The sequence below is a fragment of the Mugil cephalus genome, chromosome 13 (genome assembly GCF_022458985.1).
Source record: "Mugil cephalus isolate CIBA_MC_2020 chromosome 13, CIBA_Mcephalus_1.1, whole genome shotgun sequence".
Taxonomy (NCBI): domain Eukaryota; kingdom Metazoa; phylum Chordata; class Actinopteri; order Mugiliformes; family Mugilidae; genus Mugil; species Mugil cephalus.
In genome coordinates this window covers 7457209-7469665 of record NC_061782.1, presented here as the reverse complement: position 1 = coordinate 7469665, position 12457 = coordinate 7457209, and the positions used below count along the sequence as shown (strand labels likewise).

Genomic DNA, 12457 nt, shown 5'->3' with positions numbered 1-12457 from the left:
AGTGTCTGCGTCCTGCAGAGACTGCAGTCAATCATGCTCTCAGCAGAGCCAGTGATACGCCGCAGTTTGTCTTTGTCCTTAACGGTGGCAGCAGCAGCGCACCAGACAGAGACGGAGGAGGTGAGGATGGATGCACTGATGCAGGTGCAGAAGTGCACCATCAGGGTCTTTGGCAACTCCTTCATCTGATGCTAGAGTCCTGGAAGTTAAAAAGGAATCCACAATGTCAACAGAGTCCAGCAGAGTCACACAAACACATTTCTACCGAAGCCCAGATCAGACAAAACAAACACTAACTAGGGCTTAAAATTTTGGATCCCTAAACTTTCGGATGACCACTTAGATCTCACTCTGACTTTTGGATTGTGCTCATCAAATGGTTTTATATGCCTTGGGTTAAATCCTTGTACAATATGTAAATGTGGCATTCATATTTTAGAGAAGTGCAGCTTTTGGATTAATGATGTGCAGTCGAACACACAGAAGTAAAATATATATTGATATATATATATACACATAATGATGCTAAATATTTGATCAACTATCATCATTGTTCCAAAAAATAAAATAAAGCAAATGGGTTATATTTCACCGCCGGATGATACCAGAGTCTGAAAAAGAGGTGTGAAGAAAATTTGACCTCATCACAAGAGTATGAAGTTGGATTACTCTGTCTCGTCAGCCTCAGTCACGCTATTACACACTTCCATTGTGCCATTGTGTATCAGGTGGTTTACAGGGGTTATTGTCACGGTTCATTGCCGAATCTGTCTCCGAGACGTCAAACTTTTTCATCTCCATCCGACTGTGCAGCCCAGTCTGCCTGCAAACACTGACCATGAAGCCAGTCACTATTTTTTTTTAACCACTAATTTTTATCATTCAAGTTTAATTCCCTGATCATAATATAATGGTCTCATAAACCTTCATCCTATCTATAGCAGCGGTCTGAAAAGAGCTCAGCAGTGCCTCTAAAGCACATGAGCTGCTCTGCGGAGCAGACACAAGACACGCTTCGACGTCCAGAAGAATTGTGGGACACCGGGCGCAGCACTGCAACCAGGGCGCTGCTTGGCATTGTGTTTGCGGTGAGTCCTTCCAAAGGTGTTAGGTAACCGCCATTAACAGGGGTGCACATTAGCCTAGGCCAGCTATTGTCTGGGTGTTCATGGCTGCCAGGGGAAGCAGCCACGGCAGTGCCAGTGTAATAGACTGAGCTTTCTTCACCCTCCTGCCCATTTTGGCACCAGCTTCTTCCAGATGACAGCTGGGAAGTCATTAGTAGACTGCCACATTCTTCATAACACAGAAGGACCTCTCTCACTCGGTGTGTGAAGATGCAACTGCTCGACGTCAGGACGAGTTCCACGAGACAACTGATTACCTGAAAACAATGCATTGTTTGCTTGTTCGGTCTTAACTTTAAAAAAGACGATGAATTTAAAGTCCGGCTCGGATCAAATTAAATTAGTGTTTTGATAAATCTTCCTCATAGTCAAAGCACTACGTTAAAGTCCCCTAGATATACATTATACACACCAGTATTATGTACAAATATTCACTATGATGGTTATTTCCATATAGCATGAGACAATGCTTTAGCCATTTATAAAGATGTATTACAAAAAAGTAAACAGATTTAAATAATAATAATAATAATAAAATTAAGAACAATATAATAAATAGCCTGTAATACTTTCACACCGATACATTATTCTAATGCTTCATGCTACATCACTGCTTTGTGTAATTACAAATTAGTCAGAGTCCCAGTTATAAGAACTGTTCAAATGTTTTGCTGCAGTAACACGACACACATTTTACATGGTTATTCAGACAACACTACAGGCAGACTTCCAAATCGCGTAGTCTCAATAGGACTAGCAGTTATTAATAACACAATAATATAATGACCTCATTCCATTTATTCTGATTCGTTCCACATTATCCCGGAGGACATGCCTCCTCACTAAAAGTATTTACTTGGACAGTAAATAACAGTAAACATTTTCACTGCAGATATTTTGCATCACAATAGGATAAACATATGCGATGGCTGCGATCCATTTAGTGGAGATGCTGCTTTTAGTACATCCGGGTTCTCAGTCAGGAATAGCTGACACACTTATTGGAACCGAGCCATCGCACAGGGTCACTAACGAGTGTATTTGTTTCACCTGTGACGTCCCTGACAGGTGGCTGCCATGCACAAAGTATGCAATGTGAATTGTTGAAAGTCGACACGAAAATACTGACTATTGAAGTAAAACAGGAAAGCAACTAAAAGGTATTATTGTCTCCAGCGACGACTAGTGCAGTTAGCACTTGGCTAACAGTCTTGTTGGCTAGTGCTAATTAGCCTTGTTCCGTAACTTGGAAACTTCATTGACAGAGTTTCAGTGCTAGTCTGTAGTAAAGTATTTGTACTGGGTAATTTTGTCTTCCGTTGCTCTAGTCCTGTCTTGGAATAAGTCCTTAAGTCAGGGGTTTGCGTTGCAAAAAAAAATAAATAAATAAATAATAATAATAATAATAATAAAAATAATAATAATATAGCCAAGCAGGAAAAAAATTCCAGGCAAAAGACTGCACGAAAAGTAAAATAATATTTGGAAAATAATTAAATGTAAAACACACTAGTCGTGTTTGTCAAAGTGTTATTCAAGTCTTTACATTATTCTCAAAATTATAACGGAGGCTTTGGACCTTGGGTCACCATGGCAACTTAGATCTGTTTTTACACCGCTAGACTGCAGCTGTGTGAAATATCCACTAGAGGTCGGCACCGTATCATTTTTAATTTTTAGCCACAAAACAAAGTGATGAGTGTCTCTTCTGAACGTGACGTGTTGCATTTTTGCTTGTGTTTTCACGCTTTTAGCTGCCCCACTGGCATTTGGAGAGGAAATCCCGAGACCTGCAGCACTGTGAGTAAAATATAGTTTTCTGCATTTGGCTGCACAACTGCATGTTGTCAGTATTTGCTTCCTGTCTGAAGTGTTTGGTCCCAGATTAATTTAAATTAAATCTGGAAAAAAAGCCTTGAAGGAAGAGTCTTTCCATCTTTTTTTATCAGAGGCAGTGCAGCATCAATGAAATCATTACACATTTTAAAGGCAGTTGTCAGCTTATTCATGTGATCATCCATATGATGCCATAGCCCTTATGTTATATTATGCTGCAGAGAGTGGAGACACTTATTTTGCCTTTATATTAGTGCAATTGGTAAGTATTGTTGTTTCCTCATGTATTTTCTATAATTTTGCCATTACAAAATAGGATTTGTTTAAGTCTTAAGTTCTGTAGGTTCTGTAAAGCTTGTGAGGTCAGTGGCTACTGAGGTGTACCTCTGTGTGTCATTACAAATGAAAGAGATATCAAAGGAACACGTTAGAATCTACAACTATGTCTCAACATTTGAGATATGGTCGGGATTTGTTTGGTAACGACTATTTTTAAGGGACTCTTCCTTCGGCTATTCACATATATTGCAGAATATAGACACAACTTGAATCAGTGCAACAACACCACGTGTCGTTATCACGTTAAAATAATTTAAAAATAATAACTACAAAGTCTCGAATGATTCATACAGCCAGGGGGATTTAGTCCTAGATAGTATTTAGTCAAATGGAAAGTCCAAAATAATTCCTTCTGTGTACTGTGTTATTGTTTGAATTAACTATCAATCATTAAAATGATAACAATGCGTTTAATCCTTTGTAAATTAAAGCAGATTGCAGACTCTGTCGTGGTCCCATTTCGATATCGAAATGGGACATTGTAGTTCTTAGTTTATTCACTAGATGGTGGTGTAACACTGACTATTCTCTTCAACCCCGTAACCCCCGTGATTAAATAATTGATTCCAAATTTTATCTGTGTTATACATTAGCTCATAATCTCATTTAGAAGCCTCGTGACTATATCTCTTTAATCTCACTCCGTCTTTTGTAAAGCTTGCAGATTATTTCAACACATGTGAAAGTCTTTATTAACATTTATTAACATTTTTCTGCTGACGTACAGTAAACGCATAGTTTAAGCGTGTCAGTAATTCATTAGAGCCAGGCAATATGCAAAATATGCATTTCATGCCAGAAACTATGTTTCTAAATCGAGAAAAGTAGAATCACATCACCTGAGAAGAACATTTTCCAACTTGTGCGGCTCTGCCTGCAAGCGCTGGAATTGCTGGAGTGTAACCTTGGTTTAGGAGGAGTGTGAGTGATACGGGACATTGTGCTGGAGCTCCAGACTAGAGCAGGTTGGTGCTGAGCTTGGTGGGTCCGCAGGTAATTCTGAACATTGGGAAGTGGAATTTGCAATCACTAGGGCGTTGGTGGTGATAGAGTAAAGCTAACGGGAGAGGGAGAGAGAGAGAGACAGAGAGAGAGGAGAAGGGGGAGAGAGGAGAAGGGAGAGAGGGTAGCAGATACTTGGTAACGCATCACAGCAGGACAGGCAATCGAATCTAAAGGCGCTCAGCAAGCGACGGACACGGACGAGGAAGGTAGGACAATATGATAATGACATGATCATCCTGCTATGAGTTGAGACACACAAAACATACTTTGAGGGATGACTGCGAAAGAGAAGAGTTTGCCACATAATGGAAATGTTTTTCATTAAATAGTGTAACATGTATGCCCATTGTAGCTGTGCGTAATTCAGGACTTTTACGCACACCAACTTACTTTCATATTTGATTATGCAGTGTTTTGAATTTGCAGAGTGTTGCAAGTATTCCATTGATGTTGTAAATGGTGTCTTTAATGTGCTGCCAGGTTGATGGGAGCACCGCTTATAGTGATATAAAATCGGACCTGCGCACACTTCATTCTAAGTTATGTCGCTTTCTTCAATGCCCCCCCCCCCCCCCCCCCCCCCCCCCAAAACTGTTGCTGTTGTTTCATTAAAGGTTATTGTGTCAGATTATCTAAAGAGGCAGTAAATGCGAGGTAGTGTGCATGCTTGCGCAGAGGTGTCAGGTGTTCAGTGTTATCTCAGGTAGCCCTGGCGAATCTAGAGGCGCCTGCTGGGAAGCGCCTCGGTGCTCACTTATTTATTCATGTGTTACCTGAACGCCACGGAGACGCAACGCGAGGTTAAAGGGGAATACCACCATTGTTAAGAATTAAAACGGTTGATGACAGTTATTTTTTTTAATATATTTATATATTTACATATAACTGATTGTAAGAGTAGATGCAAAAGAATTTATTGAATATTTAATGTAATGACACTTTAGTCTTCATAGCAGATGTGCTTCAGACAAAGCTGATGCAGTAATGCAGGGTTTGTCATCTGGCTTTATTTTAACTCTGCTCTGACCCTTCATACTATTCCATATATGTAAATTCTAGCTGTGGATGATATTATGACTTTTGATTATTTAAATATTTCAAATTTTATCATGCATTTTTTTTTTTTTTTTAATTTTCTGAGTATTTCTGTCAGTGAACGACTTTTTTATGCATTCACCAGTAGCCTAATGCAACATCCGACAGTCTAAAAACATAAGCATACATGAAACAGCAAAAACATAAATTTAATTTTAATTTGAAACCTAACCCCTGAACCGTGGCCCAGCTTCACTTGACAGTTCGTAGTAACACTGTGTTGTTTCCAACCTGTGAGATGAAACAGTGCATGCAATGATGCGTTTCAGATGAGCCTTACAGAACCAAAATGAGGTCATGAAAACAGTGACCAAGCTTGTACTTGTCTGAGGACATGATGTCTCTACTCCTGTTCTAATAGATTACATGGGAAATTGAGCCCTAGTATTCACATGTTGCAGGTTTTTGCCCATGCTCACTGCAGTCCATCACTATATAAGTGTGGATGTTCTGTTTATAATGTTCTCCCTACTCTTTTGAAATAATTGTTGTGCCTTCTCATGTTCAAACAGTATTGTTTTATATTATATATGTGGGCAGCACAGTGGTGTGGTGCACGCAGCATGAAGATTCTGGGTTTGAATCCATCGAGTTTGCATCTTCTCCCTGTGTCTGCGTGAGTTCTCTCCGGGTACTTCGTCTTCCTCCCACCGTCCAAAGACGTACTCATTAAGTTAATTGCTGATTCTAACTTGGCCGCAGGTGTGCATGTGAGCGCGAGTGGCTGTCTGTCTCCCTGTGTTAGCCCTGCAACAGACTGGGGACTTGTCCAGGGTGTACCCCGCCTCTCGGCCATTGACAGCTTGGATAGACTCCCGCGACCCTCCAGAGGACAAGCGGTTATAGAAAATGAATGAATGAATGTGATAAAGTGAAGAAAAAACTGCTACAGTTTTTTATGCAATGTGTGGGGAAAGCACACTTCTGACAGTTGCCCTTTCCGAGTCACTGTCAAATTCAATCAGAATATGAGAAGGGAGAAAAAAAAATACTGAAATGGAGAGTCCATATCTGACAGACACCTTGACTGACAGACTCAAATGAAAGCCAATATGAGGAATAGAGGAAAGAATTGCAGATACAGTGACTCCACTGGACTATCTGAGGTATGAGGTCGCAGACAGGAAGCAGAGCAAGGCATGGGCACAAGAAAAGATGGCACAAGTGCAAAATTGAGGTATGATAAATGAATGAAGTAGAAAAGGGTGTCAAAGTAAGGTACAATGTGGAAAATTGTTAGTTATTAAAAGGAAGCATCTAATTTTTTTTCCCATGACGTTGCCATAATTGTTGCAACTCAGTTAGTCTGGAAATTGTGAGTGGAACCAGTGGGAAAGGTTTTGGTATAATTAGCATGTGTGAAAGCATCTCAACAGTCCTTTCCTGCTCCTCATGCGGTGCCACATGAATGTAATACATTATTTCCCTGTATGATGTTTTATTTATAATAACTTATCAGATGAAAAAGGAGAGAGAGAAATGCTGTGCCATATTTATACAGTGGTGCATGTGATATTCTTTTGTGGATTTGGATTCTGGATGGCATCTTTTTTTTTTTTGCCAAGAATTCACAGACTTTCATTGATTCCTGCCTTTTCCCTTTTGCATTTGGTATCTACACAACATTTTTGTGGTCCTTGTGGTTATGATCATACGCGTCCCTCATTTCCCGTTTCTAAACACACACACAACCCTCTCCCGGTCCAGCTGTGTGTGGTCATTAAATAAGCCAAGGCAGTCGGGTAGAACTGAAGAAAACAGGCTGTAGAAGAGGGTTGGTCTCCTCAGCCACTTTATTTTACAGGTGAGCCGTCATGCTGCTGTCCTTAGGGGCGTGAATCCATGCTTTTCTAAATCTGTAACAGCGTGCAAAAGCTCACATTAGATCTGATCACTGACGAAACCTTTTTAGAGAAGATAATGGCTTAAATAGCGGTTAGTAAACCATCCACACTAATCCTATTGTAGTCTATTGCTACTAATCCCTGTATCCCTGTATTGATCCATTACTGTGTAAGTGTGAAACCATAATGAAGGAATCTGGAAATTGAAATTTCCTTAAGGAATGAATTGGGGCTTTTAATTCATCACCGTGAAAACACTGAGGATTCATATCTAAGCCAGTGGCGTTTACCATATCGGAATGCATTCTCCCTTGCAAATAAAGCATGGCGTGTAAAACAAACACAACAGCAATTTAATGGCAGCTTTGTTGTGTGACAAATCCTTGTTACTGGTATTTACGCCTGAAAAGCTGCCCTGAAGTGGGGCTTCAGCAGCACAGAGAAATGCAGAATGGAAAAAGAGACAATGAGGGTGAAGTAAGATGGGAGGCACACTGAATGAGGAGAGAGGTGAAGTGTTGAGATGCAAAGGTCATCTGTGCTAGAGAGGAGCGACTAAATGGTGTGTTTTGATCTTTCAACCAGAATAGAAGCAGTCAGCTGTTGGCAGAATAGCTTGACTGCATCCTAACAGAGGAAGAGACAAAAGGAGATGAATGAGTCTCCACAGGCTATCGGCTGCCCTCTGACACAACTGTCTGTGTTTGTGTTGTTTGATATACACACAGGCCTCTGCTGGGACAGCTTTACCAAGCTCTACGCAGCAGATAATGGCCAAAAAAGAAGAAGGCCTGGTGTAGGAGCATGCATTTTAAGATGTGATGGGAAAGAAGCAATTCAGCAGCAGTACATGTCATTTTCTGATAATGCAGTGTTGAGCAATGCAATTCAGTTCTATTTATAAAGCACTTTAAGATGACCACAAGGTACCAAAGTGCTGTACAGAAGAATGAATAAAAGACATAACAACTCGCACACAGCATAAATACAAGATAAATTAAAAAGACATGAAACATCAGTAAAAACTATACAATAAGATAAGATAAAGTAATAAAATAAAATGAAATAAATAAATAAATCAGTGTTGTACAGGGTGTCAAAGGTCAAGGAGAAGAGACAAGTTTTTAAAGAAGATATTTAAAAACAGACGAGGAAGAAGTTTGTGATCTGCAGAGGCAGATCATTCAGAGGCTGAATAGAAGTTGAGCAGAGAACATGAAGATTATGAAAGTTGTTTTTTATCAGGAGATGGATAAAATTAAAAAAAATGTAGAGGAGGGAGTGCATTATTGTTATGTTTGCACCATTTATCCACAAGTGTCAAACATCTGGCTTGAGATCCAAGAGCGGCCAGAGGGTCTAGTCTGGCCTGCAGCATGTACTTGCAAAGTGCAAAAATTACATAGAAGACTGCAATTTTTCAATGAAAATAACTTCTATTTCGTATTTGTCCACTGCTTTAGTAGGAGAAATGGTCCAAACACAACACTGAGACCCAGGACTAAACAGCAGACTGCAGTGAGCCCAAATTGCACTAATTTTCATTTCATTTTCCTGTTTTTTTTTTAAAGGATAGTTTATTAAACGTATCTCCTAATTTACTTGTTCTTCTCTGCATTGAAGCAAATAGAGAAACTCTTACTTCTAGGTTATTATGCTGTTATGTTACTGGTCCGGCCACTTGAGATCAAATTGGGCTGTATGTGGCTCTCCAAACTGAAATGAGTCTGACATCCCTGCACTAAAAGCTTAAAATCAGACAGAATGATTTGTCAGTGTGCATTCAGAGAACAGAAGGCAGTAGCAAATATGGTTTCTTGATTCATGCAAACCTCCCACCAGCAGCTCTCTGGTCACTGATTGTATGAGTCAGCTGGCTATAATGTTTTACACAGTGAGTTGTGTCTGTACATCATTTAGTTTCCGTTATTATAAAATCTAGTTCTACTATGTTCTCATTTATATGAGTAAGTTTAACACGCATCTACCAGAAATCCACCCATACAACCATTAATATCAACTTACCTGTTCAGTCGTTGAATTTAATTAAGTACGTGCACAGTGATTAGTGTCATCTGTACATGTGTGACAAAATACAAAGTAGATGAAACATTTATATCTGCATATACACAGCTGTGCAGTTCTGCTTTATCAGTAACACTACTAGACATGGTTCAACAATAATTCATCTGTTTTCTTTATTGTCCTTCCATATAAACCCTGAAAATAAGGTTTTATGATAAATATTATGTTGGAGCAATTGTGATGAAGGGGGGTTGGAACACATCTTATCTGAATAATGTAAATTACGTTTTTTGTATCTGCTCTGTATTTAATGTTGCTGATTCAAATATATAATGTCAACCCTGCAACCATTACCACATGTTACCTGAGCCTGTGACGAACAGATACTTGCTGAGTTCAGTGCAGCACTTTTCTTTAGGATAAAATGTCCTCGCCATGTTATTCCCGTCAGTGATCCTACTTCTCTAAGCTGTATAGCTCCTCAGCATTCATTTGCCAAGTGCAGCACATTCTCCACCCAGCTGCGTCTCAGTGTGGCACACCGGCAGACTTCCACTGTTTATACCAGTGAACCCTAATTAACTCCCACCTTGGCCACTTGCACACACAAAGCACACATCATGTATTGGTCAACACAGGACAGAGTGTGTATGAGTTGTGCCTGCTCAAGCATTTTGTGACAGAGTGCTGTAATGCGGTGCCTCTCACTTCTTCCAGCCTGTTCTGGATAATTACAATCCCTTCAGGTTCTGCCCCCTCTCTCCCACAGTGTTTTGCAAAACGCTACTGTCAATCCATAAAGGATCAAAGAAGATGCAGGCAGCATCTCCGGTGGAAGAACAGTGTTGTCTTGGCGTGTGTCCTATACTTCCCCCATCGTCTGTTTGCCTGGTGGGGACTTAGTGATCTTTTATTGACAAAAGGCGTCAGTCCAGCTGCTTTCTGGTGAAGCCAATCACCAGGGAAAGGCTTCAATTCTGCTGGGGGGAAGCTGTTCATGTCATGTTTGACAATTTATTAACATCTGCCTGATTTGGTGATTTTGGGGGTTGCTCAGTGGCGTGGAAATAAATCTCCACTGGTGTTTTATGAAGGAGTTAAATTACATAATGTGCCAGGTGGCCTTATTTCTGAAAATCTGCCTCAAATAAAATGTGCTCGCTGCTGTTTCACGTGTGACTCGATCACCAGTTCCCCCGGAATCAGTGTTTAGTGCCAGTTTGATTACCGTTTCTACTCAGCATGCAATGTAATCCAAATGCCATCCTGTTTACACTGCACTCTTGTCATGTGAGTGAGGTTTGCTGAGTAAGGCTTTCCGAAGTCATGTCATGTTGGAGATGAAGAGATCAAGAGGGCGGGAAGGAAGACATTACTCAGCTCATCAGAGCAGCGCTATCCTCCCCTCCTCCCTGACAAAGCCAAATGTCTGCTAATCTGTCTGAGATCACTGTGCTAATGAGTGATGGCTTTTTTATGACGGCCGAGGGCGGGCATAAATCTCTCATTGATTTGTTGTGATAATCCAGATTTGGCCACCGGCTAAATCCCTCCACTCCCCCTCTGAGAGGGGTTCCTTTGAGGTTAAAGCGAGTCAGACACAATTGCCATGTAATCAATAATATCGAGTGCTGTAAGCCAGGAGATACAGCCATGTGAGCAGGTGGGCTTCTTTGGGCGTAGCACAATGGGTCCAGATATCACTTTACACTTTACACTGCTTTAATCACATGTTACTGTCAGATAAGCTAAAAGGCTACAATTCATTACATAGTCCTTGATCAGAGCCACCCCACACGTTACCCAGTGGGAGTTGTATGTGATCCTATGGCATGTTGGCTTGTAGTACAGTGTAACGACTGGTTTTGATTAAATGTTTTTCATGATCACAGGTGGAAAACTACAGCAAAAAGGGGCCATTCTAAGTTAGTTATTCTTCCATATGTACCAAAAATTATTTCTATAGTTTATATAAGGTTTACTTCATGTTACCCATACATAATATGACCAAACTACAAATACATGCCTCTCGAAAACACATTTATTTGTTGTGCTGACATTTCACATCAGGGCACAAGAGACATAATTATCTGCCAAAGCTTTGCACAAAAAACAGTTTGAAATGACTACAGAACACACATATAATTGGACAAGTCAAGTTGTGTGAAGAATCAAGAAAGGGAAGAGACATGAGCCATTGTAGATGAGAACAAGAATGGAAAAGTAGATGAGAGACGGGGAGAAAGAGAGGATGAAAAAAGGGGAAAAACAGACAGAAAATGGCAAGTTTGCAGAGAATGAGAGACTGGTACAAGATGTATAAGTGAATGGGGGCGAGTAGAAGAAGAGCAGTGTCTCTGACAGTGTTTGGGGGGGAGGCGATGTGAGGGATTGATAAATGGCGACAGTTGAGCCAATGGAGTGGGACAGTGTCACAGTGGGGCCCAGCTTGCATTAAGGACCTCTCCTGCTTAGCCCTGTCTTCTGCAGTTTAATTACCCCATCCCCACCACACGAGTCTCTGGTTTCATTCAGTTTCATTCATCTGCCCTACACTTGATGGCATTTTAAATGCTACAGTGTGTGGTCTGGATTCAGAGTCATTATCACTGATTGGTCTTTTCATTTACGGATTTGAAACACCCAGTTATAAAGGGTCATATTTCCTATATTGAATAAGGTCGATTTTATTTCTTCCAGTTACATTCAACAAAATAGTTTTGGGTCAAACTTACATCTGTAGTAAAACTATGGTTCATACAAAGTCTGTTATCAAAGAATTGGTTTTAATTTTTGAATGTAGAAGCCAGGGTCATAGCCAGCGGGGCTTGATTACCCACCTCCACCACCACCACCGTCCCACTCTCCTCCCATCACATTGTTAGTGAAGTGATTGCAGCGGTGCATGCTGTATGCACCATAAACCGCACATTGTATGGTCACACAATAGCCCGAGCCTCCCATGTAAAGACTTAAAAGGGAACTAATTACCACACCATTCTCAGCTATGTTATTTCAAGTGGTACTAAAACATAACAATGGGGGAATTAGGAATATTTTGTACTTAATAGTCGCAACAAAGTGACACACTAGGTGTTTAGATGTTCACATTATCCTAGTCTTATAGAACACAGCCTCAGGGTATCTTGCCGTGCTGATAGTTTCTGTTTAATTTTCTGGCATTCT

The 12457-nt window shown here is 40.4% G+C and overlaps 1 protein-coding gene across 4 annotated transcripts in view; it reads left to right on the top strand.

Annotated features, from left to right (window-relative positions):
* Positions 1–2880: 2880 nt before the first annotated feature.
* Positions 2881–12457, top strand: part of cdh23 (cadherin-related 23) — a 156389-nt gene continuing 146812 nt past the window's right edge. For 3 of the 4 annotated variants that reach the window (XM_047602292.1, XM_047602290.1, XM_047602293.1), the window contains exon 1: positions 4410–4513. The gene's annotated coding sequence lies outside the window, so the exon portion shown is untranslated. Of the gene's footprint in view, positions 2928–4409; positions 4514–12457 lie in introns of those variants that run through there. The other variant, XM_047602291.1, reaches the window with a different exon arrangement.